At 44.7% G+C, this 27,843-nt stretch overlaps 1 protein-coding gene and 1 long non-coding RNA gene across 8 annotated transcripts in view; one reads left to right on the forward strand and one right to left on the reverse strand.

The window, feature by feature from the left end:
- Nucleotides 1-27,582, reverse strand: part of ZMYM2 (zinc finger MYM-type containing 2) — a 179,442-nt gene extending 151,860 nt beyond the window's left edge. For 4 of the 7 annotated variants that reach the window (XM_045017911.1, XM_045017919.1, XM_045017873.1 and 1 more), the window contains exons 1-2: nucleotides 27,432-27,571; nucleotides 26,450-26,506 (exon numbers count right to left, since the gene is read on the reverse strand). The gene's annotated coding sequence lies outside the window, so the exon portion shown is untranslated. Of the gene's footprint in view, nucleotides 1-26,449; nucleotides 26,507-27,206; nucleotides 27,258-27,431 lie in introns of those variants that run through there. The other 3 variants (XM_045017900.1, XM_045017892.1, XR_006579650.1) reach the window with 3 other exon arrangements.
- LOC123370948 lies at nucleotides 606-26,079 on the forward strand. Its single transcript, XR_006579653.1, has 3 exons — nucleotides 606-808; nucleotides 16,080-16,166; nucleotides 25,463-26,079. It is a non-coding gene; the product is annotated as an uncharacterized LOC123370948 (long non-coding RNA).
- Nucleotides 27,583-27,843: the final 261 nt, after the last annotated feature.

Raw genomic sequence — 27,843 nt, forward strand, 5'->3', positions numbered from 1 at the left:
CAAGTGCAATGTATGAATGCAGTAGTCCAGAGCTGTATCCAAACTGGGTGTTCAGGTATACTTGAACAACTGACACCCACCACAGCTTCGTCCCTTGGTGTCGCTCCCTCTCAGCCAGTGTTGAAATGGCTGTCCTGCCTCTGTGGACAGGATCAACAGCACTCAATGCCTGTTGCAGCAAAGCATGCCACACCCCTTCATTCTATTACAATGTTTAACTTTTGACTCTGAGCCACTCCAATAGCACAATCAATTTTCAAGATCAGTTGAAGGGAACAAGCAGTGTTTGGCAAGGTAGGCCAGCGTAGATGAAAATTCTAGTATAGACACAAAATTAGTCCATGGTATCCATGTTAATCACATTAAAGGGTTATTTCCCCACACTCAATACATTTGATGTAAATTCAGTCATGAAAAGATACTGGTCACCTAGAACCTGAAGTCCTCTATCTGTAAGTAGTATATATGTAATGGGATAAATACCAAAAATATTCTTGCCCCACTACTGCTATTCAAATATCAAGCAGAACATTTTAGGTAATGCCCCTTTATTGGCAGGAAGAAACAGAATGATGAAGCTAGAAAATTCCACAGCAGTTAGAGAGGAGAGGTCCAAGGAAAGAGCAGTGACAAAACCTGAACCAACTTTGGGTTGAGAGAGACAGACAGACAGACAGAGACAGAAAAGAAGAATTAACAGATAGTGTGGATGAGAACCACCGTGTTAGGGACATGACAAGAGGAGAAAGCACAAAAAAGGCAACAGAATCTGAGAGAAACACGCAGTGATTGAAACCCATCTGTAAAGGTTAGCGAGTTGCTGGCTTCTCTCGTGCTGAACTGAAGGCATAGAAAGAGGCTGAGCTGCTATTTGATCCATCTTGATTAAATACAGGCACTATAACTTAAAGGAAAATAAATGAATGGTCTAAGACAGACACAGACCATGGGAATGACAAAGAGGTATTAAACATGACCATTAGAAATGGGAATTATGGGTCATCCATACACACAAAAATATGAACAATGCCACTAAATCTAAATTCTAGATATACTTTGTAACTGCTCTGTCAAGATCACCGCCAAGAACCAGAGAACAGTTCAGTCTCCAAATTGCTTTCTTTCCAGATACTTGAGAGAATCAAGTAAGATGGTGATATGTGACATGGATTACAGTCTTCTAGGAAACTGAACTGAAATAGTTCAGTTCAGTTTACTTGCATCTGAAGAAGTGGGTATTCACCCACGAAAGCTCATGCTGCAAAACGTCTGTTAGTCTATAAGGTGCCACAGGATTCTTTGCTGCTTGAACTGAAACTATTCATTTCACATGGCCAAACAGATGTTACATGACAGTGATGGTCACTGAAGCAGCCCTAGACATTACTGAATAAGGAGGTGAAAGGTCCATTTCTCAAATAATTTAGTCCTCTCTCATAAGAAGTTCTATTCATCAGTTACCAGTAAGCAATTAACATAAAAAGGAGAGTCACACTATACTTTAGAATTGCAAAGCCATCCATGTTTGTAGTCATTCCACATGTAAAAGTTAATCCTGCAACTGGAAATGACCCCGGATCACCCTATGCAATTCATGTCCTCTGAGCAGACTATCAAGACAGACAAATTTTAAATACATCTTTATAGGTAGCAGCCCAACAGCTTAGTTTGCCCAACGCTGTCCATTATAAATATCCTGTTTTAAGTTGCATACAACTTTGCAAAACCAACTGTCCAGGGTGAAGTTTTCCATGCTGAGTGGAGTGTCTTCCTCAAGCTGATCTTTAAGTTTGAACTAAAATGGTTCACTCTTTTCTCAGGACAAGGCTAGGGAAAACACCAAATGCAGCAGAGATCCTACAGTCTCATTCACGATACAACCCTGATTCACTCCTAGAGCACAGAATAAGGCAGGGGAACCATGGAAAAAAATAAGAGGTGATCATGCAATTAAAGATGACTATCACAATGCACATGCACAAGCGGATGAATTAAGATTGCACAGGAAACCTTAATTCTGGCATTCCCAAATTTAAGGAGGGGGAGAAAGAGAGTGTCAGTCAGAGACAGACAAGTGGCCAGAAGATTAAAGTGACACCACCAAACTATTTCACTTTTGACAAAATCAGAAATGTGAACAAAGATCATTTATAAGGCTAAAGGAGGATGAAGCAATCCATGTTGCCTAAAGTCAGACAGCTATTCGAGAAAGTTTTGTTTTGTTTTAATGTATAAAATAAGGAAATCTGAAGGAGGACTAGGAAGCCTATGTTGCCTAAGGCTGGCACTGGTGCAAATCACTACTAGAACGTTGTGTCTAGTTCTGATGTTTACAATTCAAGAAATATATTGATAAATTGGAGAGAGTTCAGAGAAGATCCACAAGAATGATTAAAGCAGGGGTTCTCAAACTGGGAGTCCTGACCCCTCAGGGGGTCACAAGGTTATTATGTGGGAGGGTTGCAAGCTGTCAATCTCCACCACCAAGCCCCGATTCACCTCCAGCATTTATAATAGTGTTAAATATTTTTACAATGTGTTTTTAATGTATAAGGGGGTCACACTCGTAGGCTTGCTGTGTGAAAGGAGTCACCAGTACAAAAGTTTGAGAACCACTGGATTAAAGGATTGGAAAACATGCATTATAATGAAAGACTCAGGAGCGCAATCTATTCATTTTAACAAAAAGAGATCACAGTCTGTAAGTATCTACACAGGGACCAGAAGTTTGATAATGTATGCTTCAATATAGCAGACAGAGGTAAAACAAGCCCTATTGGCAGGAAGCTAAAACAAGAAAAAGTCAGACCGTAAATAAGGCAGACAATTTTAATGGTGATGGTAATTATCCACTGCAACTATTTGCCAAGGTTGTGGTAGGATTTCCATCTATGGCAACTTTTAAAACAAGATCAGATGTTTTTCTAAAGAGAGAATTCCTTTTTGAACTAGAGCATATTCCAGAGAAGTTCTGTGGCTTGTGTTATACAGGAGGTCAGATTAGATAATCAGTGTTCCCTCCTGTCTTTATAATCTGTGAATCTCAGAACACTCTTGGCCCACTCTGAAGCACAGATGCACTCTTCAGCCATGCAAATTGCTTTCAGTGGTCACTATTATCCAGTCTGGTGATTCAATGAGGTTCTTCTCATTCAGCCACTAACAAGAGAGGTGTCCTTATTGCACTCTGATGATATAAGACCATATATTATGAGGTAAGGACAAGTGTCCAGTGGATTAAAAAATAGAAAGCTGCAATGGCTGTGTGTGAAACCCTCCTGGGTTCATTATCTAGATAATTGGGTTTTGTCTCCATGTGTCAAAAAGATATTCTGAAGGATTGGCTCACATGCTTCAGTTAACTAACTTGTTAAGAAAGGGAACATCTTGAAAGGAGAGGGGATAGTTCAGCTTTAATGCCCCTTTCAGTTCTCAGCCTCTCTGTTACAACTATCAACAAGATTATGAGTTATGACAGTAATTATATGGAAACCCATCTGCTGAAGACTGGTCTGAGACCACCTTTCTATATGGGACGTTTTGAATCGTAAGGTGTTCTGAAGTTTTACTCGTTGCCGGCACCTTTTCCCATTGGTTCAACAAGCTCAGAGAAGGGAAAGTTATTTTGACACAGAATTGGAGAAAGATACTGTACTGCCTTTCATGATTGTGAACACAATCACAGTTTTGAGGATCCTCATATGGACAAACCAAAACCCCAACTTGTAGCTATAGGCTAGGTATAATATGAATCAATAGGACTTAATTCAAAAACATGTCATTTGTATAGTGCCAACTGTGTGCCAGAAATATGAAAACCACCATCCCTACCTTCAAGAGTTTAAAAACTAGATAAACACAAACAGAAGAAAAAGGAAGCACAGTTAAGTATAGCATGTGTCCACCACTGTTTGGGTTTTTTCTAGAATGGTAAAGATTCTACCATCTAGTCTGGTAACAATGATCACATAAGAGGACTAAGGAGGAGTGGACACTGGTAATGAGTGAGTTTTAAATAAGAGATTTAAGAGGGTGTGTCACAGAACTACTGTCCCCTTTAAGGGGAGATGGGCCATCCACACCTTTGCCATAAGTAACTGCTTCCCAGCCTGGAGGGGTGAGACTAAAGAGGGTCAGGTGGTAGTTGAAGAGCTAAAGAGAAGCCCTCCCCAAAGGACAAAAAAAAAACCTCCTTTTTGGTGAGGACTTTTTAGTTTGGTCTTTTGATATTGAGGGATGTGGGGGGCTAAGTTTGTTTGTGACTTGGCTGGAGGGCTAAGCCACCTCTCCCCCAGACCCGGGTGTGTGGGGTGCCCAGAAGACCCACCTCAGGGAAGGAAATTCAGGCAGAGAAAGCCAGCAGAGCTGCCCTTGGCTAACAGGGGGCACTACAAGGCAGGCATACCCCACATCAGGATACTTGCACACCAAACTGGATAAGGGAGGGACTCCTTGATATCAGGGACCACATGGAAGAAGGCCTGGAGCCAACAGTGAGATGAGAGCACAAAGGAAACAGGTTATTCAGGCAACAAAGGGGGAGAGAGATTAACAGCAGGAAAATAAAAGCACAGAGGTTGAGGGGCAGGCTGTTTTGTTTCACTGTCCATGAGTGAAAGGAAGTTTAGAGGAATGGAAAACCTACCTTACGAGAGGAGACGAAGAGCTTGACTTGTTTAGCCTAACCAAAAGAAGGCTGAAGAGAGATATGATTGATTGCTCTCCGTACATACATCAGCGGGATAAATCAGAGAGGGAGGAGTCAAGTTAAGCACCAATGTGGACGCAAGAACAAATGGATATAAACAGGCCATCAATAAGTATAGGTTTGAAATTAGAAAAAGGTTCCTAACCATCAGAGGAGTGAAATTCTGGAACTGCCTTCCAAGAGGAGGCATGGGGGGTGAAAAACCTAACTGGCTTCAAGACTGATAAGTTTATAGAGGGAATGGTATGACGAGACTACCTAAAATGGCATGTAGCCAATCTGCAACTGCTAGCAGCAAATATCTCCAACGGCCGGTGTTGGGATGCTAGACTGGGAGGGCTCCGAGTTACTACAGAGAATTCTTCCCCAGGTGTTTCGATGTTGGGTCTTGCCAAAATGCTCAGGGTCTAAGTCAGGGGTCGGCAACCTTTCAGAAGTGCTGTGCCGAATCTTCATTCATTCACTCTAATTTAAGGTTTCGCATGCCAGTAATATGTTTTAAGGTCTCTTAGAAGGTCTCTTTCTAGAAGTCTATAATATATAACTAAACTATTGTTGTACGTAAAATAAATAAAGGTTTTAAAAATGTTTAAGAATCATTTAAAATTAAATAAAACGCAGAGCCCCCCGGACCAGTGGCCAGGACCCAGGCAGTGTGAGTGCCACTGAAAAATCAGCTCGCGTGCTGCCTTTGGCACCCGTGCCATAGGTTGCCTACCCCTGGTCTAACTGATCATATTTGGGGTCAGGAAGGAATTTTCCTCCGGGATCAGATTAGCAGAGACCCTGGGGGGGAGGGTGTTTTAGCCTTCTTTTGCAGCATGGAGCATAAGTCACTTGCAAATTTAAACTAGTGTAGAGGGTGGATTCTCTGTAACGAAGTCTTTAAATCATGATTTGAAGATTTCAATAACTCAGCCAGAGTTTGTGTGTCTATTACGGGAGTGCTGTGGGTGAGGTTTTCTGGCCGGCACTGTGCAGCAGGTGAGACTAAAATGATCATGATGGTCCCTTCAGGGCTTAATGTCTAGGAGCCTATGTCTGATGCTAAGACCAACAGGAAACTAGCAAAGGAACCTGAAGAGAGGATAGATGTGGCCAGAGCGTCAGGCAAGACAGGTTTTTGCAGCTGCATTCTTTGGTTGGCAAGGGCTTGGGTTATGCAACTGAGTCCCCAATTTATAAACTGAAAAATTAAGATTAAATAAGTAGGCTTCCAAAAGTACAAAGGAGAGTGTTATTTGAATTTTTTAAACGCACAGCAGATATGTATATTTTTAGTTCTCTTAATGCTGGTGTCCAAGTACTCCATGAGGTACAGTAAACTTTATGGCATTTGTATTAGTCAGTATCATAAATGTTTAGACCAGAGAGACAACCGATCAGTGTTCTGCAGGAAATCAGACTAACCATAAAATTTTACCCATTAATTCCTGCATCAAGCTCAAAGTTCCCTTAGAAAGACATTCAAATCTTGTATTACAGCTATCAAGTGATGGAGACTCTACCACAACCCTTAGTAAATTGTTCCAATTGTTAATTACCCTTACAGATTAAAATAAAAATTGTGCCTTTTATATAGTTTGTTTTTCTAACCAACTGAAGGGAATGGATTCTGTTATGTCTCTGTGTGCTATATTAGAGCTCTGATATCAGATATCTTCTCAGGCAGGTACTTGTAGAACTCAATAAACCTTTCTTATGCTTTTCTGCAATAAGCTAAATAGATTGATCTTAAGTCTCCCATTGTAAAGCATGTTTTCCAGTCCTCAAATCATTCATCTGGCTCTTTTCAGAAGTCTCTCCAATTGTTCAAAAATTGAATGGCATCAAAACTGGATGCAGTATTCCAATACTGCCCTCGCTGCCACACAGGTAAAATCACCCCCCTGCTTCTGTTCAATATTTTTTTGTTTATACATTTAAGGAATGTATTACCCCTTAGGCCTTCGCCACACATAGGGAACTTACATTCAAATGATTATCTACTATGACTCCTTAAATAATTTTCATTCTCATAATTTCTAGGGTAATCCCCCCACATTTGGTATATGTGGCCTATATTCTTTGTTCCTAGTTACAGGACCTTACTTTTAGGCAGTCATTTTCTCTCTTCTGTGGTTCTCAGTTTTTCTTTTCCTTTTTTTTTTTTCTTTTTAGGGAAGGAAGGGACAGGAGGTTAAGGGAAGAGATAAGAGCAGATTCTGTTCATATCAAGTTGTTAAGTACTTCTAAAGAAGAAGTTTTTTGCTTTATGAGCAGGTCCTGCTAATGGACTAGATGCTACATTGAACACAGTGTCGGAGGGCCCAGATTGTTGCTTATATGGCAGCTACAGATATTATGGATGCTCCGGTGTTATATAGTAGATGTCATTAGACAGACGAGAAGAGCTTTAATTCAGCCTATTCCATTGTCTCTCAGGACTTGTCCAGGTTTCCTTCCTGAAAAATCCTTCAAAAACAAAACAAAAAAATCTAAAACAAAACAAAAACTCTTCTTGCAACTTATTTTTCCATGCATCAGATGCAAGTGTAGGCTTGGAAGGATTAGATTTGTCAGTAAATATCCATTTCACCATACACACAAACTGACAAAAAAAATATTCCCATCGATAATCAGTTTTTGGATATGTAAAGTAAGAAAAATGCTGCTTGATATCTTCAGTTTAAGGATCTTTACTTTGCATAAAACAGCTATCAAAATTATAAAAAAAAAATACAAATTGAATTCTGCCAAGCTCAGATATAAAAGAGCTCTACCCCATTTATGTATGGGTTGGTTATTTTCATAAGACTGAATCTACTCTAAAAAACCTCATCCTTTGGGAGGGCATAGTTTTTTCAAAACTGAGTGAGAGGGTAATACACAACTCATCAATTCAACGCATTTCTGGTAACTGCAGAAAAAACAGTTACCTTTTCTGTAACTGGCGTTCTTTGAGATGTGTTGCTCAAGTCCATTCCATATTAGGTGTGTGTTCTCAACACATGCACCGGTGCCGGAAGTTTTTCCCTTAGCAGTATCCGTAGGGAACCGGCTCTGGTGCCCTCTGGAGTGGCACCCACATGGCATGGTATAAGGGGCACTGCCAGCTACCCCCACCCTCAGTTATATCTTGCCAGAAACTGCGACAGTGGGGAAGGAGAGCGGGTTATGGAATGGACATGAGCAACACATCTCGAAGAACACCAGTTACGGAAAAGATAACGGTCTTTTCTTCTTCGAGTGCTTGCTCATGTACATTCCATATTAGGTGACGCCCAAGCAGTACCCCTGGAAGTGGGTAGGAGTTCACAGACGTGTAAATCGTAACACAGCACTGTCGAACCCAGCGTCGTCTCTCGCCTGCTGAGTGATGGCATGATGCGCCGTGAACGTGTGGACAGAGGACCATGTTGCGGCTCTAGAGATGTCCTGGATAGGGATGTGCACCAGGAAGGCTGCTGAGGATGTCTGAGCTCTAGTCGAGTGGGCTCAGACAATCATAGGCAGCGGGACCCCCGCCAGATTGTAACAGGCCCGTATGCAAGAGGTGATCCAGTTGGTAATCCTCTGAGGACACCGGAAGGCCCTTCATCCTATCCGCTATGGCAATGAAGACCTGAGTCGACTTACGGAAAGGCTTGGTACGTTCTAGGTAAAAAGCCAGGGCCTTTCAGACGTCCAAGGCATGCAGTCGCCTCTCCTCACTGGTCTTGTGCAGCTTAGGGCAGAACACCGGGAGGAAGATGTCCTGGTTCATATGGAAGGAACGCTGGGTGAGGCCTCAGCTGGACCTTGTCTTTGTAGACTACCGTGTCTGACGGTTCTGAGGTCAAGGCTTCAATCTCAGAGACTCACCTCGCCGATGTCACTGCCACCAGGAAAGCGACCTTCCATGAAAGGTGGGAAAGGCAGCAGGAGCCCAGAGACTCAAAGGGTCCATGAGCCTGGAAAGGACCAAATTAAGATCCCACTGTGGGACAGGGGTCCCTACCTGCGAGAAGAGTCTCTTGAGGCCTCTCAAGAATCTGACCATCATGTCATGAGAAAACACCACCTGGCCCTGAATCGGTGGGTGAAAAGTGGAGATGGCTGCGAGATTGAATTGGCCTTCAACACTGGTTCTCCACTTGTAAGGTAACTCCCTTCTCTTCATGTGCCAATATATATTTATGCCTGTATCTGTAATTCTCTCTCCACCCATCTGAAGAAGTGGGTTTTTTACCCACGAAAGCTTATGCCCAAATAAATCTGTTAGCCTTTAAGTGCCACCGGACTCCTCATTGCTTCTAAGAGAAGAGTATGCCAGGCCCTGGTTCCTCAGATGAAGCAGGTAGTCTAAGATAGACTGTATGGAAGAGCACAAGGGAGAGATGCCACCCTCGGACGCCCAGCGGGAAAACCTCATCCACTTGGCCAGGTAAGTCAGTCTGGCGGAGGGCTTCCTGCTTCCCAGGAGGACCTGTTAGACCTCATCCAAGCAGGTCCACTCCTCTGGGTTCAGGCATGCAGCGTTCATGCCAAGAGTTGAAGGGACGAGGTTGGGGTGTAAGAGACGACTGTGACAGCAGGTCTGTTTGGTTGGGCAGGGGTCAGGGAAGGGCCACTGCCAGGTTCATGAGCATTCTGAACCAGCACTGGCGAGGCCACTCCAGGGCGACCATGATAACCTGCGCCTTGTCTCTCTTGATCTTTGCTAGGACCCTGCTGATGAGAGGAATTGGAGGGAACACCTACATCAGGTTCTCTGACCACGACAGGAGGAAGGCATCGGAGAGGGAGTCCTTGAGCAGGCCTTGTCGCAAACAAAACCAGTGGCATTCCCTGTTTAGCTTGGTGGCAAATGGGGAACTCCTCATGGGGACCTATCTCTGGAAGATCATGCAGGCTACCTCCAGGTGGAGTGACCACTCGTGGTGAGAGGAGAAGCCCCTGCTGAGGTGATCCACTAGCATGTTCTTGACGCCAAGGAGGTGACAAGCTTCCAGATGGATTTCGTGGCTGATGCGGAAGTCCCAGAGAGCCTCTTGCAGAGAGTCAATGAATGTGCTCCCCCTTGCCTGTTGATGTAGAATACAGAGGCCATGTTGTCCGTCAGGACTCTCACCACCTTGCCCGACAGGTGATGTAGGAAGACACTGCATGCCAAGCAGACCGCCCCGAGTTCTCTGACATTTATGTGTAACATTTATGGAGACCACATACCCTGGGTCTGGAAGTCGCCAAGGTGCACACCCTATCCGAAATCTGAGGTGTCCGATAACTTGAGGGAGTGATGGGGGGTGTTGAATGGAACCCCCTCTAGGACCGTCATGTGATCGGTCCACCATCACAGTGAGGCGAATACCATCGGGGGAAATGGTAACTACCTTGTCCAGGTGATCTCTGGACTGGGACTAGATCGTCGCCAGCCACTGCTGCCGGGGCTGCATCCAGAGCCTGGCATGGCAGACAACATATGTGCACACTGCCATGCGACCCAGCAGTCCCAGAAAGACCCTGGCCATAAACAGGGGGGGAACAGAGACTTCTGCGATGAGGTCTGTCAATGTCTGGAACCTTTCTAGCAGCAGGAACACTCTGGTGCCGGTCGAGTCGAGCACCGTTCCAATGAACTCTATCCTTTGCACCGGAACTCACGTAGACTTTTTGTCATTCACCAGTAGGCGCAGGGAGCAGCATGTGGCTTGCAGCACCATGACATCCTCTGGGACCTGAGATTGGGAGTTGTCCTTGACTAGTCAGTTGTCAAGGTACAGTAGATCTGAATACCCCGACGCCTAAGGTAAGGAGCCACCACCAACGTGCACTTGGTAGACACTCTGGGTGCTGTCGCCAGACCGAGCGGGAGAACTACAAACTGGTAGTGGTGGGAGCCCACCGTAAACCGGAGAAAGCATTTGTGACCTTGAAAGGTCACTATGTAGAAGTATGCGTCCTTCAAGTTGAGGGCGGCATACCAGTCTCCCGGATCCGGGGAGTTGATAGAAGCCAGGAAGACCATGTGGAACTTTAGCTTCTTTAGATACTTGTTGAGATCCCTCAGGTCCAGGATGGGCCACAGACCACCCTTGGGATTAAGAAGTACCATAAAATAGAACCCCTTGTTCCTGTACTCAAAAGGAACTTCTTCCACAGCACCCAATTGCAGCAACCCCTTTACCGTCTGCGCAAAGAGGGTCTCGTGAGAAGGGTCCCTGAAGAGAGATGGGGAAGGGCGGTTGGGAGGGGGATAGAAATAAACTGTAGGGTACAACATTCCACCACAGTATTGAGGACCCAGCCATCTGAAGTTATAGCGGTCCATGCGGGGAGGAAAAAAGAAAGGCAATTGGAGAACCGCGGAATAGATGGATCTGGGATACAGTCTTCTAGGTTGCCCTCGAACGCACCATCAAAACACTCACTTGTCCCTCTACTTATTGCAGGTTGAGGCCGACTGGGAAGAGGGTGGAGTTGGGTGACTCGGGTGGCACTTGTAGCCCCTACTCTTCTTATGAGAGGGGGCTCCTGGCGGGGTTGACTCTCTTAGCCCTGAGATTGCTGCAGTTTGAACCGCTTACAGGCTGGACCAGTAACATATAGCCCTGAGTTTTCAGGGTAGTGCGGGAGTCCTTTAGGCCATGCAGTTTACTGTCCGTCTGCTCTGCAAACAGGGCCTGGCTATCAAAGGGGAGGTCCTGCATTGATTGCTGAGTCTCCGTTGATAGATCCAAGAAGAGCAGCCAGGCCGCCCTTCGCATGGAGATGACCCAGGCCATGGTGCGAGCTGAAGAGTCTGCTGCATCCAAGGCTGCTTGGAAGGCCAATCCTCTTCGAGGATCACCCTGAATTTCTTCCTGAACCCTTGGGGCAGCAAGACCTCGAATTTGGCCATAGACTGCCACATATTGTAGTGATAGCTGCCAAAGAGGGCTTGGTGGTGGGCCACTCAACTGAAGGCTGGAAGACTAAAATTTTTCACCCAAACAGATCTAGTCTCTTCGAGTCTTTATTCTTGGGCATAGCCCCAGATTGACCCTGCCTCTTCCTCTATGAGGGAGTTTGGGGCTGGGTGAGTATAGAGATACTCATTGCCTTTAGCTGGCAGAAAATATTTGGGCTCAGCCCTTTTTGAGATGAGTGGCAGGGAAGAGAGGGTTTGTCATACCCTTCATGTAGGGATAAAGCCACTCTCGCGGGTGCCATTGAGCAAAATATGTCGAACAGGGAGTCCAATGGCTCCTCAAGTTTCTCTGCCTGGAACCCCAAGTTAGAGGCAACACTCTTCAAAGGCTCCTGATGAGCCTTGGTGTCATCTTGTGGAACTGGGTGAGGGAGACTTGTAATCGCTTTGTCTGGTGATGATGAGGATGAAGCCAGTGTCGAGGGATCCACCATATTCCGCCCCCCCCCTCCGTGGTCCAATTGGCTGCTCCTCTAGGTCCTCATGGACCGGGGTGGGGGTCTTTCCCTGTGGGGCCTCCACTTCCAAAGGAGGGCAGGATGCTGCGGCCGATGGTCTGAAGCCCCCGCCACTGATCGGGCCGCCTGAAAGGCTGGGTGAACCCCCATGGATTCCAGGGGTACCAAGCTGCCACTATTAGCCTGGAGGCCACAGGGTCAGTTGCAGTGCCAATGATATTAATGGTACCACTGGTACCAAGGCCCGTCCTGCTACCAGAGACTCCTGATCAGCACCAGTCTTAAGCGGAGCAGACGCTGCGGAGTGACCATGACCAGCTGGCCCAGTGGCCCTCCTCCCCACGGTCCCAGCCACTATGCCTCAATGCCAACTTGCACAACTGGAATGAGTTCCTCCCACGGGACCCCAGGGAACTTTGACGTTCACAAATCTGCATCGGTAGACTAGCAATCTAAGCCTCACACTGCTTGACTTGTACCAGCATATAGAGTGGGACCGGGAGTCGGAGCAGGCCGGTCACCGGTAGAATCTCCCTGATCGAGGGGTTCGCATCTTGGCGATGGGCACCAGCGGCCGGGTGACTAGTGACCACGTTCCGCCCATCGGTCAAAGGACTGCTGCCGAGGCATTGGAAACATGATAGGTCGGCCTTGACGCTCATGGTGGGGAGCACGTGCCTCCGCAGGTCTGCGCCAGGTTACCAGCAAGCCACCCCTCGAATCCTGCTGTCAGTGCTCAAGGGTCCAGAGACCGAAGAGGGGTTCTTTGAGCCTGCCTCCCAAAGTCTGAGACATGACGGCTCTACGGGTGGGCGAGCGCAGGCGGGATGTCCCCTGTGCTGGGGAGCGGCGCTGCTGAGGCGGGGACACTCAGAACAGTCCCAAGGTGAGTTTGGATACCATTGGAGCTGGTGTGGGTGGCACCGGTAGCATCAAGATCTCCTGCGCTGCCTGCAGGGCCTCAGGCATCAATGGGATTTTGAGTTGACAGAGGGCCTCATCACTGTCTGGTGTGGCAGGCGTAGTACGGGAGGGGCTTGACCGCCTGACATGTGCTGGGGACCAACTCCCTGACAGAGATATTGAGCTGCCCAGTGTAGGTCTTGGCTCTCCTCTGGCCCTCTCCTTTCCCTTATGGGAAATGGAGATCTTCCCCTCGCGGACCTCTTGGGCTTGTTGGCTGGGGAGGGGGATCGCTGCTGGCTTGTAGATGGCACCAGCGGGGTGCTCTGTACCAACGCTGCAGTGCTCTGGGCTGAGTCGGACCTCTGCTCCAGTGCCGGGGTCAGCGCCAACTCCATCAGGAGTGCCCTGAGACAGTTGTCTCTCCCCTTTTTCATTCTGGGTTTGAACAACTTACAGATGTGACACTTGTCACTTATCTGTCCTCCCAGACACCTTCAACAGCTGATGTGAGGGTTGCTGATGGGCTTGAGCCGCTTACAACGATTGCAGAGTTTATAGCCTGGGAACTGGGGCATACCCCGTCCCTAGGCTGAGTCCCATCCGGGACCAACTAACTGGAACAAACACTAAGGGTAAAACTAAACTACATACAACTATTTTACAAGAAGCGTTCGTGAGACACACTGAACTAAGCAAAAGCTAGCCGAAGCAGTAGAAGTTCCAGCACCATCACTGGCGGCAAGAAGGAACTGAGGGTGGTGGGAGCCGGCGGCACCCCTTATACCACACCATGCAGGTACCACTCCAGAGGGTGCCAGAGCCAGTCCCCTATGGATACTGCTAAAGGAAAAACTTCCGGCGCCGGTGCATGTGGCGAGTACACACACCTAATATGGAATGAACATGAGCAAGCACTCTAAGAACCTGTCATTCTTTTAACCTAAATAAAAATAAAAGTCTTATATTTATGGTGAAGCCTACATAAAAGCCAGGCCACCTGATGTGAAATGGTACATGTCACTACTAACTAGAGTATTAGTCTGAGCATAAAGCACACACACATTAATATCCTAAAAACGAACAAGAGTACTTGTGGTACCTTAGAGACTAACAAATTTATTTGAGCATAAAGCCTATTAATATCCTACTTTTCAATTAAAAGTTAAAATATTTAATCTGAGATTAAAGATTATACAGAATGTTTTACAGAAAAATAGGCCTATTCCCCAGCACCACCAAAAACAGATCTAACTGATCGTGGTTCTTTACCAATATATTACAATTTTTATCAAATTATCATCATTGTAGCCCCTTGAAGCCGTAGTCATTGACTAGTATTGGTCAGCACGACAAGCAATCGTCTCAGCCCAGCAGCCTCAATATTGTCAAGTTTTCAGTAGGCATCATGGCAAAGGAGAATTTTTAAGGAAGAACATGAGAGCGCTTTACAGATGTCTGCAGGGAGCATCTCCCAGGAGAAATCAAAGACATTTGTTAGAAAAATGTAGTAAGTGGGCAATGGAGATTGCCATCATGGTCGGAGGAGAGGCAGGAGTGGACATCTCGATAGTGAATGAGATGACAGGCAGGGTAGGGATTGGCCATGAAAATGAAGACAAGCAGTTTATGTCTGATTAGGTAGAGAAGGAGGAACCAGTAGAGGGATGCAAACAGAGGGGTGACATGATCAAAGTGATGGGCTACATGATCAAAGGGCTAAGAAAACAATACATGCATTCCAAATGAATATGAGCCAAGTAAGGCCAGAGATAAAGATGTTGCAGTAATAAAGATGTAAGGTGATGAGAACATGCATAAGAGTTTTAGCTGGGTGGATGAATAAGAAAGGCCATATCTTAGAGCTGTTATGCAGAAAACCTGAAAGATTTAGATATAGCCAGGATGTGAGAACCTAGAAAGAGGTCCAAGTCAAAGATATCACTGAGCTCATGGGTCTGAGCTGCAGGAAGGATAGTGGTGTTGGCCAAAATGATCAAGAAAGGAGGTAATGGGGAGAGCTGGTGGGGGGGGGATTAAATGCTCTGCATTAGCCACACTGAGCTTGAACTGACAACAAGGAGATGTCAGAGACAGATTTTAGTTGAGGAAAAAGGGAGATGGGTCTGGAGCAGAGAAAGATCTATATATTATCAGTATAGAGATGGTAGTTTAATTTGTATTTATAGATGAGATTACCTAGAGATAAGGTGTATAGGAAGAAGAGAAGAGGACCAAGGGCAGATCCCAAAAGAACAGCACTACCACCCCCAAGTTTGTTAGTGGAGCTAGAGAGATGAGGAGGATCCTCAAAAGGACATGCTGAAGGAGTGATTTAAAAAGGCAGGACGAGAACCAGAAGAGGACAGTCATGGAAGCCAAGGAAGACCAAGAAGTGCACAGACGACTGTGTCGAAGATGGCTGCAGATGGGAGTACTGATTCTCAGATTTGGCTAGGTAGAAATCATTAGACAGCAAGTTTCAGTGGCGTGCAAGGGGCAGAAATCAGAATAGAGAGCATCAAGGGAGCTCCAGACAGTGACTGTAAACAGCGCAGTCAATGAGCTTAGAGATGGAAGGGAGAAAGGGCAGTAGTTGAAGGCACAAGTGGAGTCAAGGGAGGGTTCTTTTTAAGATGGGAGAGACAAAAGCATGCTTGCAATTGTGGGGAGGAGGGCATATGGAGTCAGAGGAAAGAGAGCAAGAATATTTTGTAATATTTTCAACAAAAGAGTTAACAAAAAAAAAGAAAAAGTGGCTCCACATTGTCAGGGCATAGTGATTGTGAGCCCTAAAAAGGGCCTAATACAAAAAATTCTGAGCACCTGCTCTTTTTCTATAGCCCCTTTAAGGTCTCTCAACTTGGGCATCCAAAAATCAGGAGTCACTTGACCGCTAACACTGGAGTTTCTGTGGCAGTTTGGCCTGAGAGAACAGTGATGACTTTGTGTTCTGAAGGCCCAGTGATTTCTTACAGGTCTGTGGCTTGTTTCAGTGCTTGCTAAAATCCTTTAATGAGGAGGTGGTGCTGTGGAAGTTCCATCCCCCCTTACATTGTTTGTTTGTTTTTCTGCATAGGATCTAGGAAGAGAAGTCAACAATGGCTACTGAGCCAGTATTAGAAGTAGATCGTGCCAAACCAACCTGATCTCCTTCTTTGAGAAGGTAAGAGATTTTTTAGACAAAGGAAACGCAGTGGATCTAATTTACTTCGATTTCAGTAGGGCATTTGATATGGTTCCACATGGGGAATTTATTAGTTAAATTGGAAAAGATGGGGATCAATATGAAAATTGAAAGGTGGATAAGGAACTGGTTAAAGGGGACACTACAACAGGTCATACTGAAAGGTGAACTGTCAGGCTGGAAGGAGGTTACTAGTGGAGTTCCTCAGGGATCGGTTTTGGGACCAATCTTATTTAATCTTTTTATTACTGACCTTGGCACAAAAAGTGGGAATGTGCTAATAAAGTTTGCGGATGACACAAAGCTGGGAGGTATTGCTAACACAGAAAAGGACCGGGATATCATACAAGAAGATCTGGATGACCTTGTAAACTGGAGTAATAGTAATAGGATGAAATTTAATAGTGAAAAGTGCAAGGTCATGCATTTAGGGATTAACAACAAGAATTTTGGTTATAAACTGGGGACACGTCAGTTGGAAATAACAGAGGAGAAGGACCTCCGAGTATTGGTTGATCACAGGATGACTATGAGCCACCAATGTGATATAGCCCTTAAAAAAGCTAATGCGGTCTTGGGATGCATCAGGCAAGGTATTTCCAGTAAAGATAAGGAGGTGTTAGTACCGTTATACAAGGCACTGGTGAGACCTCATCTGGCATATTGTATGCAGTTCTGGTCTCCCATGTTTAAGAAGGATGAATTCAAACTGGAACAGGTACAGAGAAGGGCTACTAGGATGATCCAAGGAATGGAAAGCCTGTCTTATGAAAGGAGACTCAAAGAGCTTGGCTTGTTTAGCCTAATCAAAAGAAGGCTATGGGGAGATATGAGTGCTCTTTATAACTATCAGAGGGATAAATATCAGGGAGGGAGAGGAATTATTGAAGCTTAGTACCAATGCGGACACAAGAACAAATGGATATAAACTGGACACTAGGAAGTTTAGACTTGAAATTAGACAAAGGTTTCTAACCATTAGAGAAGGGAAGTTCTGGAACAGCCTTCCAAGGGGAGTAGTGGGGGCAAAAGACATATCTGGCTTCAAGACTAAGCTTGATAAGTTTATGGAGGGGATGGTCTGATGGGATAGCCTAATTTTGGCAATTAATTGATCTTTGATTATTAACAGGTAAATATGCCCAATGGTCTGTGATTTGATGTTAGATGGGGTGGGATCTGAGTTACTACAGAGAATTCATTCCTGGGTGCTGGCCCACATGCTCAGGGTTTAACTGATCGCCATATTTGGGGTCGGGAAGGAATTTTCCTCCAGGGCAGATTGGCAGAGGCCCTGGAGGTTTTTCGCTTTCCTCTGCAGCGTGGGGCACGGGTCACTTGCTGGAGGATTCTCTGCACCTTCAGGTCTTTAAACCATGATTTGAGGACTTCAGTAACTCAGACATAGGTTAGGGGTTTGTTACAGGAGTGGGTGGGTAAGATTCTGTGGCCTGCATTGTGCAGGAGGTCAGACTAGATGATCATAATGGTCCCTTCTGACCTTAAGTCTATGAGACCCAAAGAGGAGAGGAGATGCAGATGGACAGATGCAGAAGCTGCAGGATGTATTTCATCCTTTAGGGGTATCTGATGGAAGATTATTCTCAACTGATGCATTCAACTTTGAATACCAGGGGTATTAACCTTCTGGGATCAAGGCTGGCATGATTGAAGGAAGGGAAAAAAAAAAAAAAAAAAAAAAACTTTAAAACTGAGATATGGAGAGTAGGTTGGAGAGACTCGTGAAATCTCCATGCCTGGCTTCATAATATGAGGGGGGGGAGTGTGAAATCAGCTAAATGAAGATATAGTGATGTTCCGCTATCCTTTATGAGATAAGATTATGGACAGCCAGGAGAAAGAAAGTGAAATATTGATTTCAGTAGTAGTCAAGTGTTATTCTTAGTGAAAGGACTATATCTAATCTGACTAGAAAACTGGACGAGGTCCAAGAGAAACAACTGAAATGCTTGTACATGAATGCAAGGAATATGGGCAATAAAATGGAGGAACTGGGACTACTGGTGCAGGAGATCAAGCCAGACATAGGGATTACAGAAACATGGCGGAACAGCACTCATGACTGGAATACAGGTATCAAAGAGCATGTGCTGTTTAGGAGAGAGAAAAAGGTAAAAAGTGGTGGGGTCTGTTCAGGTCAAAATCACTTTAGGGATGGATTGTAAAAGAGGTTCTATTTGAATAGCATTAGTGGTCTACTATGGACCCTCTAGGGTCAGATGTGGCTATGGATAGAGACCTCTAATATTATTAGAGAGAGAGATACTTCTGGGAATTGTGCATAATGAGTGACTAACTTCCCAGATATAAATTGGAGAATAAATTATACTAATACTGGAAGGGCCCACATATTCCTGGATGTGACAGATGACAGTTTTCTTCATCAAATTGTCCCTGAACCAGCAAGAGGTGATGCAATTTTACACTGTTACGGAAAGCAGTGAAGACAGCATAGAAGAGCACATGTAGGATAACCTTGGATTGAGTGATCACGAGTTGATTCAGTTTAAAAAAATTGGAAGGATAATTAAAAAAAAAAAAAAAATCAGTTGATGACCTGGTTTTGATTTCAAAAAGACCAGACTGAGAAATTAAGGGAATTAATTACAGAAGTTAACTGGACTGAAGAGGTCAAGGACTTAAATGTGGAGTAGACTTGGAATTTCTTCACACCAACCATACAAAAACTATCAAATTTGCATACCAATCAAGGGAGGGGGAAGGAGAGGCTTGTAAAGAACGTCTTCACCTCCAGACCCAGCTAGATGAATAACCAGCTCAAAAAGGCTATTAGGAGTAAGCAGAGAGCATATAGGGAATGGAAAAAGGGGTTGATCAGCAAAGAAAGCTACATTGTGGAGGTTAGAAAATGTAGGAATAATGTGAGAATAGCTAACAGTCAAGCTAAATTAGCTCTTGCCAAGAAAATTAACATGAGGGTTTTTAGTTATATAAATAAAAAGAGGATAAAGAAGGATGAGGTTGGGCCACAATGCAGTGTGAGTGGGAAGAAGATTATTTTTAATCTAGGTATGGCCCAAAAACTAAATGAGTACTTTGCCTCGATTTTCAGTTCAGGATGATAATAGGGAGCACATGCATTAAGGCAGTACAGCTAATAGAAATGAGTGTCTAGATATGGAAATCATCACATCTAAGGTGGAAGAAAAGCTTTAGAAGCTTGATGCGCTCAAACTGGGAGGACCAGATCATTTCCATCCCAGAATCTTGAAAGAACAGGCACATGAGATTGCTACTCCTGTATCAAGGATTTTTAATAAATAGCTATTCAGGGGAAGTACCATATGCTGGAGAATAGCAAACATCATACCGATGTTCAAAAAAGGGAAAAAAGTGATTCAGGCAGTTTCAGACCTGTTAGTCTGACCTCCATAGTATGTGAGACTTTAAAACTGTGAAGGAAAGAATAATTAAATTCATGGAGGGAAATAAATCTAATGAATATGAGTTTACCACCAAAGGTAGATCATGCCAGACTAACCGGATTTCCTTCTTTAAGAAAATAAATTATTTTTATAGTTAAGGGAAGAGCATTAGATTTAATATACTTGGACCTCAATAAAGCTTTTCACATGCTATCACAGTGAAATTATTAGCTAAACTAGGGAAGATGGGGATCAGTACAAAAATTGTAAGGTAGATAAGGAACTGACTAAAGGGGAGAAGGCAAAGGGTTGTGCTGAAAGATGAACTACTAGACTGGATGGAGGTTACTAGTGGAGTTCCTTAAGCATCGGTCTTGGAACTAATCTTATTCAATATTTTTATAAATGACCTTGGCACAAGAAGTAGAAATGTGCTAATGAAATTTGCTGATGACACAAAGTAGGGAGGCATCATCAATATAAAGGAGGATCAGAATGTTATACAGGAAGATCTGAATGACCTTGAAGACTGAAGTGACAGAAATGGAATGCAATTCAATAGCACAAAGTGCAAGGTCATGCACTTAGAACCTAATAAGAATTTCTGCTACAAGCTGGGGGCTTATCATCTGGAAGTGACAGAGGATGAGAGAAACCAGAGTGCGTGGGTTGATCAGAGGATGATTATGAGCCACCATTGTCATGCAGTTGCAAAAGAGGCAAACATGATCCTAGGATGCAGCAGATGAGGCATTTCCAGTAGAGATAAGGTAGTATTAATGCAATTGTACAATGCATCATAAGACCTCATCTGGAATACTGTATACAATTATGGTCACCCATGTTCAAGAAAGATTAATTCAAACTGGAACAGGTATAGAGAACTATTAGAATCATCAAGGGAATGGAGGGCGTATTTTATGGGAGAATGGAACAGCTTGGCCTTTTTAGTCTAGCAAAAAAGAAGGCAGAGAGGCGATATGATTACTCTCTATAAATACATCAGGGGATAAATACCAGGGAGGGTGAAGACCTATTTAAGCTAAACGACAGTACTGACACAAGAACAAATGGATATAATTGTCCATGAACAAATTCAGGCTGGAAATTAGAAGACAGTTTCTAATCATCAAAGGGGTGAGATTCTGGAACAGGCTACCAATAGGAGTGGGGGGGGACAATAACTTTTTAAGAGAGCTGGACATATTTATAGGAGTGATTGTATGATGGGGTTGCTTGTGATAAAAGGTATGACTCAGCAGCCCTGGGGCTCACTTCAGGTTTATGTCTTACATTCCTAAAAGCTCATGCTTCAGGATTTCAGCAGGCCAGCTGCAGAGGTCAGGAAGGGATAGCCTGCAAAACACACACACACGCGCACCCCAATGTATTTGGGGGCGGGGAGAGCTTTTTTTTGTCTCCTTTCTCTGAAGCATCAGGGATGGCCACAGCTGGAGCTGGGACATTGGGCAGGGTGTACCACGGCTAAGAAGTGGCACGGAGCATTCTCTCTCAGGTATTTGGCTCTTGCCCACATGCTCAGGGCCTAGCTGATTGCCATATGTAGGGTCAGGAAGAAATATTGCCCCAGGTCACACTGGCAGTGAACTGGATTGTGATCCCCTTTCTCTGCAGTGCATGGATCGTGATCACTTGCCAGGATTATCTGGGTATATCTAACAATAATTTCCCTGCCGTTGCAGGGCCTCAGGCACTGGAGTACCTTGGGCCCCGCTATTCTCTGCCTGTGACACATAAGTCTAGTCTTTGTGAGTTGTAATACTTTGATCTAATTTAAGCAGTTGCTGGGTGGTGCTGTTGGCCTGTGATATACAGGTCAGACTAGATGATCTGTTGGTCCTTTCTGGCCTTAAACGCTATGAAAATTGATCCTGAACTGAGGTAAAAGGTATGTGAAGTTAGCATAGTAATTTTTTAATAGGCATGTATATAGCATTCATTACCATGGTGGCAATGTACACCCAAATTATACAAATCAAAGAAATCCTTCCCAGCATGCAACTCAAGCTTGCACCTTTTTTTTTTTTTTTAATTGGAAGGGGAAGGAGGGAGGGAAGAGAGATGGCAGATGGTTCAATTTATGCCTCAGTATGCTGTTGCAACCGTAATTATAACTATCAACTTTCCCCCATCCTTTCTGCTCTGCCACAATTATGCCAACCTCAAATGCCAGTTTGACCTTTTCTGACAGCCATCTTCATGCTTTCCACTATGATGCCTCATGCAAATAGAATGCCCTCACTAAACTAATGTAAGGCCACTACCCTCTTCTAATGACCTACTTCTGGTCCAACTAATGACAACTAAGTCAGGTGGGAACAGAGCAAAAGGACAATAATTTTAAGTGATTTGGTATTGTTAAAATGTGCACATAGCTAATTCACATAATATCCAAGACTGGGGAAGGAAAAAAAGGGGGTAACATTGTTTTTCCATATTCATTTGTCACTTCTCATGCTAATGAGAAAAGATAAATTCTTTGCGGCAGGGACCATATCTTTCTAGATACCTGGATTAGCCCGGATTAGCACCTTTGGTGCAATCGCAATAAAAAAAAAATTTCCAGGTAACCCAACAATAAAGCTTTTTCAGGATGGACAAAAATGAAGGAGTGCTACATTTATTTAAATGAACAAATATATATTCCATGTATGTAGTTTCTTGCAATAAATCAGTCTGCAAAAATATGTTAAGCATTCTATGAAAAGGCAATACACTTAAATGCTGAATGTTCTTGAGATTTAAAACAGTGCACACCTGAAGTGCAATAGCAAAGGAAGATTTAAATTTAAGTTACTGAAAATCTTGAATGTAAATTTTGAAGTGAGACTACCACCCAAAGCATGAGATCATCATTAAATAATCATTCAGTGTGACTGGGTGCAGGATGGGGACAGAAGGGAGTTTAAACATTTAAAAAAAAAAAACACCACACACACACACACTTTGGAGCTATCACCCACACAAGATTCTACTTCAAAAGGGTTTTAGTGTCAAGTCTGTACAGACTATGCATCAGTCTGAAAATGCTCATTTGGAGTACAGAATTGGATGACCTTGATTCATTTTGGATATGTTGAATTAGTAAGACTTTCACAACCTAAATTATAAACATTAACAGAAATAACTTTGTAAACATTTCCCAGTTAAAATAATTTGAACAAACACCAGTACAAGTTAGGCTGTCAACAAGAGCCCCAAATTAGATACCTGGCAGAAAGCAGCCTGGTTGTTTCATGACCACAGAAACTGCCATATCGGATAAGAACAGTGATTCACCTAAACCACTATTGTGTCCATGACCAGTACCAAATGCTTCAGAGGAAGATGCAAGAAACCCTGTAGTGGACAATTATGAAATAATGGTCTATAAGAAGTCTCTTAAGACAATCACTAACTGACAAGAGTTAAGTCCTGAAGCATTAAGTTTTTATCCTTTCTTTTTAAAAAATTTAATCCTATCATGTAACTGGATATAATCTTATAAAGCTCTTGGACTCAGTGATATCTAGTGGCACTGAGTTTCACAGATTAATTAAATTTTGTCTTGTAACTGATCACTTCTAGAGACTAGAAGAGGCCTTAAACTGCACAAAATCACTATTTAAGTACATGCAAGTTGAGTTTAATCAATATATCAAGGTACCAAGTGAAAAGGGACATAAAAGTTAACTATACACCATAGGTGTCTTTATATTCCTAGCCCATTTCTTAACTTCATTCAGGTGAAAGATTTCTCCTAATAGTATTAGAACTTAAGTGACTAGGAAATGAGCTTTGGTCCTGCACAAAGAGCACAAAGGACAAGAAACCAACAATACAGAAAGACATATTAATTTCCACTTTCAGCAACATTTGTGACTAGCAGGCAGCCTACATGCAGTAAGGAACAGAGTTCAAAGAGAACTTAGTCTCCCATCCATAAGAAAGCTACTAAGTCACAGGCTCCAGGAAGGCAACATGACTAAGGCCATGTCTACACTTACAAGCTTACAGTGGCACAGCGATATTACATCGACATAATAAACCCAGCTCAACGAGCAGCGGTAACTATGTTGGCAGGAGAGTGTCTCCAACCAACAGAGCGCTGTGCACGAGTGCTTATGCCAGGAAAACTTTATGTAGCTCACAGTGATGTTTTTTCACACTCCTGAGCAACAAAAGTTTTGCTGACACAAGTGCTAGTGTAGACATAACCTAAATCACTGAGGCAAAAATTTGGCTTTAATAATAAAACAAGTTGCAGTGAACTGCTTTTGACAGGAAACAAAACTGAACTCTGCTAGCCAAGAAGACTCTAAACACACAGTTATAAGGTCTACATTAAACAAGTTTTTACCCAGCTTCCTGGACGAGACAAGTTCTCTCCCCAACAGGTTTGATCTGACTAGGCTGCCTGCACCACAACCCTTTATCATTCTAGGGTACTTTAGATAGAATTCATTGCCATTTGAGGAAAACAGGCCTTTTGGAAGAAAATCTAACATAAAATGCCTACTCTGCACAAGTGTCAAAGATTTTGTAGCATTTTTCATTAGTAGCAGTACTGGCCCTAATGCCCTTGATCAAATTTCCCATTTCCCCTACTATCCACTGTGTCTGTTTGATTGCCATCCACCATAAAAGATGTAAGATAGATTTCAGTAGTTCTCTGTACAATACAAAGTTTTGAGGATGAAAGATGCCACAGCAATGTAAAAATGGTAGTGCTGGACAAGGCACAACAAATAGCCAAGATCGAGTCAACAAAATCTACTAAAAGAGTTGGAAAAAAAAATCAACTGAGACCTTGGTCCCATACGCCTTCACATGTGCTTTGCACGAGCTCAATTCATAGAAGATACAGAATTTCACATTAATTTTGTTTGTATATACTTGTCAAAACAATCCCTCCCAACATTTTATTCCAAAGAAAAAGCAACAGTAGAATGGAACAAAAGATTTTGGATCAATGAAGAATTAAAAGTGACTTAGTTTATTAATACAGTTAAATAGAGGCTTTATAAAAAGGGATTTGCTCTATACATCTGCCTTTAGAACACCATGATGGTTCAAGATGTTTGGTTCTTATCTATACTTTTATACAGAAAGAGTATTGCATAAAGCTATTCTTGTCTTCTAGCAGGCGGCCATGCAAGACGGTCATGAAAATGTACTAGTCCAGGCACAATAATCTACTTGCCTTCCCTTTGCCATTGTGATAGTGGTAGTGATGATTATGATGATAAATCAACCTAATTATGTTTACTCACTCATTCTAAAAAAGGTTACTTGCCCTGAGTGAGAAAACTAGTAGAATTCTGCAATGCTGACATAAGTTATGTTACTCAGAACTTAGATATTACAGCAATATGTACTACAGACAAACTCTACAATAGTTATTATGCTGGAATATATAAAGAGCTGAGGCTGGAAGGTAGCCTTATACCACAGGCAGAATACAAACATAAAAATTAAAAATAAGGTACTGCAACAAATCAGAGATTATATTAGAACAAGCTCTTTAATAGTTAGAGGCTGTGAGAGTTCTAATGGTCAGTGTTACTGCTCATTTTAGAATTTCAGAATAAATCCAAACATGAATGCCAGAGAATTAGTGCTGTGGATTTATTTAGGGAGCCACCTAGTCTCTGTATCTATGTACATAATAAGAAGTGCAACATAGTCATTGTCCAATGCTAATGGAAAAGAACTTTCTTTTTACTTTCTTTGACTATGCTCTGTAATATTAAGATATCAAACAAGATGTAAATGTTTAGGAATATTTTCAGATTTGGAATACTTCTACACAAAATCGAATTTACTGCCCAAAGTATGTACTGACTTCTTGTTTTGTTCTGTCTCCAGCACTTTGTTAACGAGATGTTTCAGTGCAATCAATAGATCGTTGCAGCGGCCTCTAGTGGGGACCGACAACACCGACAGCATCCAGACTCGTGAGCTCTCAAAATACATTGTGTCTATAGATACTAATATTACTTTCGCCTTCACTGCGCTACTTTGTAATTTTGGAATTCGTGATTCCACAGGGCGCAGAAAAGAACATTACTAAAAAGGTGCAAACCTGCGACAAGTTACACCCAGAACCTAAGTGAAAAGGGATCAATAGTCGTCTCTCCTTGGGTGAGCTAACACCTAACAGAGAACACAATCTGCTTCGAAAATCCCATACCGATAAGACACTGAAACGGATCAGTGACAAGGTGTGGGTTTCTCAGGTGACCTCAGCGGTTTTGGGGAAAGAGCAAGACAGATGGTTGCTTAACACGGGAACCTTGCTGTGACACGTGAAACCCCAATGGCACCCGACAGAATCACCCAAGCAAACCCGCAGGCAGCAAGAACTGATCCAACTACACAAAGGCCAGACACTGGAATAGGCTCTGCGAATTACTGGATTAGTTTAGATCTCTGCCTTCCCCCGTACTCCTACAGGCAGGTTACAGGAAAGATATAAAATTAAAGATGGCTAAATGTGTCACGTTGTGTATTTTAATGTACAATCTAAAACTCTAGAGGGCAGCCGAAACATGCCCTCCCCCCACCCCAGCTGAGTAACGTGAGAGCGGCAGGAGCCCGTCGTCTGCTTGCTGGAGTTGGTATTGCAGGAGCGATGCCTGCAGCAGCAGCGCCCACCCCGAGGAGGAGCCGTCTCACAGCCATTACAGGGGCTTCGCCCCAGGGAAGCAGCTGCTGCACCCAGGCATCTCCCCCACCCTATCCCGGACGCTCCTCCTCTCACCCCGATCCCCACACCACAACGGAGAAGGGGGTTGACCCCTCCCCAAAGATAGGGCTACTTGAGGCAGAAATAGATACATAAATATCACTCACAATGGAGCTCCTCTCCTTTCTGGTCTCTGCCAAGGCTGCACCAAACTGGGCTGGAGCCTAGGGGAAAGGCATGGGGGTTAACATGCGGCCTGGGGAGGCGGGGGAGTCAGCAGCTTCCCCTTTGCCTGGGCAGGTATTACCTGCATTGCCCGCTACTTCCCTCACCCCCCACTCCTACACATGGCCTTCCCAGTGGGTTATGGGGTATCGCCCCAAAGAGACATCCAGCTCTCCGCTGAAGAAGGATTGCACGGATCTGCCCCGGGGCCTTTCCTGGGAAGGTGCAAGTAAGAGGCAGCCCGGCAGCAGAAGAGGGCTTATTATCTGCTAACTTGCCCAAACAGCCCCTCAGCGGAGCCCCCTGCCGCGGGGGGCACAGAGCCCTCAGTAGCTACCCCTCTGTGCTGGAATAACGCCCTTGCGCCCCGCACGCTCCCTAAGCAGTTGCCCCGGGTCTCGGGTTTGCCCCCCTGCAGTCGGCCAGCAGCACTGCCGCCTCCTGTCCGCCATTAGAGACACCCAGCCAAACAATACGGGAGGGGAGCAGCGGCGGCGGCAGCAGGATCCGCGGAGCGCAGTGCCGGGCAAAGGAGGGAGACACCCGCGGGCGGGAGGGGGCGAGGAAGCGGGGCACAACAACAGCCGAAGGCCCGGAGGGGGAGGGAGAGAGTTAAAATAGGAGGCGCTAAAACTGAAACATCCCTCCCCCCAAATGCCCCTGCGCCCCCGGTTCTGCCCCAGCCCGCCTCCGATTTACCCCCTTCGCCGCCACCACACCGAGATTGTCACTGGGGCTGCCCCAGTCCAACCCGCTCCGCTCTGTGACGAGAGGCGGCAGCAGCGACGCCACAGGGGGGCACTTAGCCCGGGTGGCTGTGAGGCACGGCAGCTCCCCTCCCATCCCCGCCCTAGGGGCAGCTCTGAGCCTCCAGCTGCCCCCCTGTCCGCCCCTAGGGTGCGGCACTCCCCATCCCCACCTTACCCAGCTCCCCACCGCTCACAGGCTCGGGTCTCCCCCTCCCCCCGGTCACACGCACTCCGCGCTACTCCTCCGCCGCCTCAACTCTAACTCGGTCCAGTCCCGGGCTAAGCGCAGCTGCTAGCGAGGGGAAGGAGGAGCAGGGCCAACCGAGCTTGGGGAAGAACGGCCTCCGTAACCCGCCCATTGGCTCCCACAGAGGATGAGCTTAAGCGGTAGGCAAGCCGATTGGACGGACCGTCCGTCCATCAAAGCACCCTGCAGCAGATTGGGTCTAAAAGCTGCCAATCATTCTTCTAACCACGCCCACAGTTCTTCCCACTTTGATCCATCAGGTTAGAGAAACCCGAATTTCATTGCCCACCAGGAGCAGCAGTTCTAATACCCGGGTATTGGGTCTGGGAAGCGATGGGGG

Source organism: Mauremys mutica, chromosome 1 (genome assembly GCF_020497125.1).
Source record: "Mauremys mutica isolate MM-2020 ecotype Southern chromosome 1, ASM2049712v1, whole genome shotgun sequence".
NCBI lineage: Eukaryota > Metazoa > Chordata > Testudines > Geoemydidae > Mauremys > Mauremys mutica.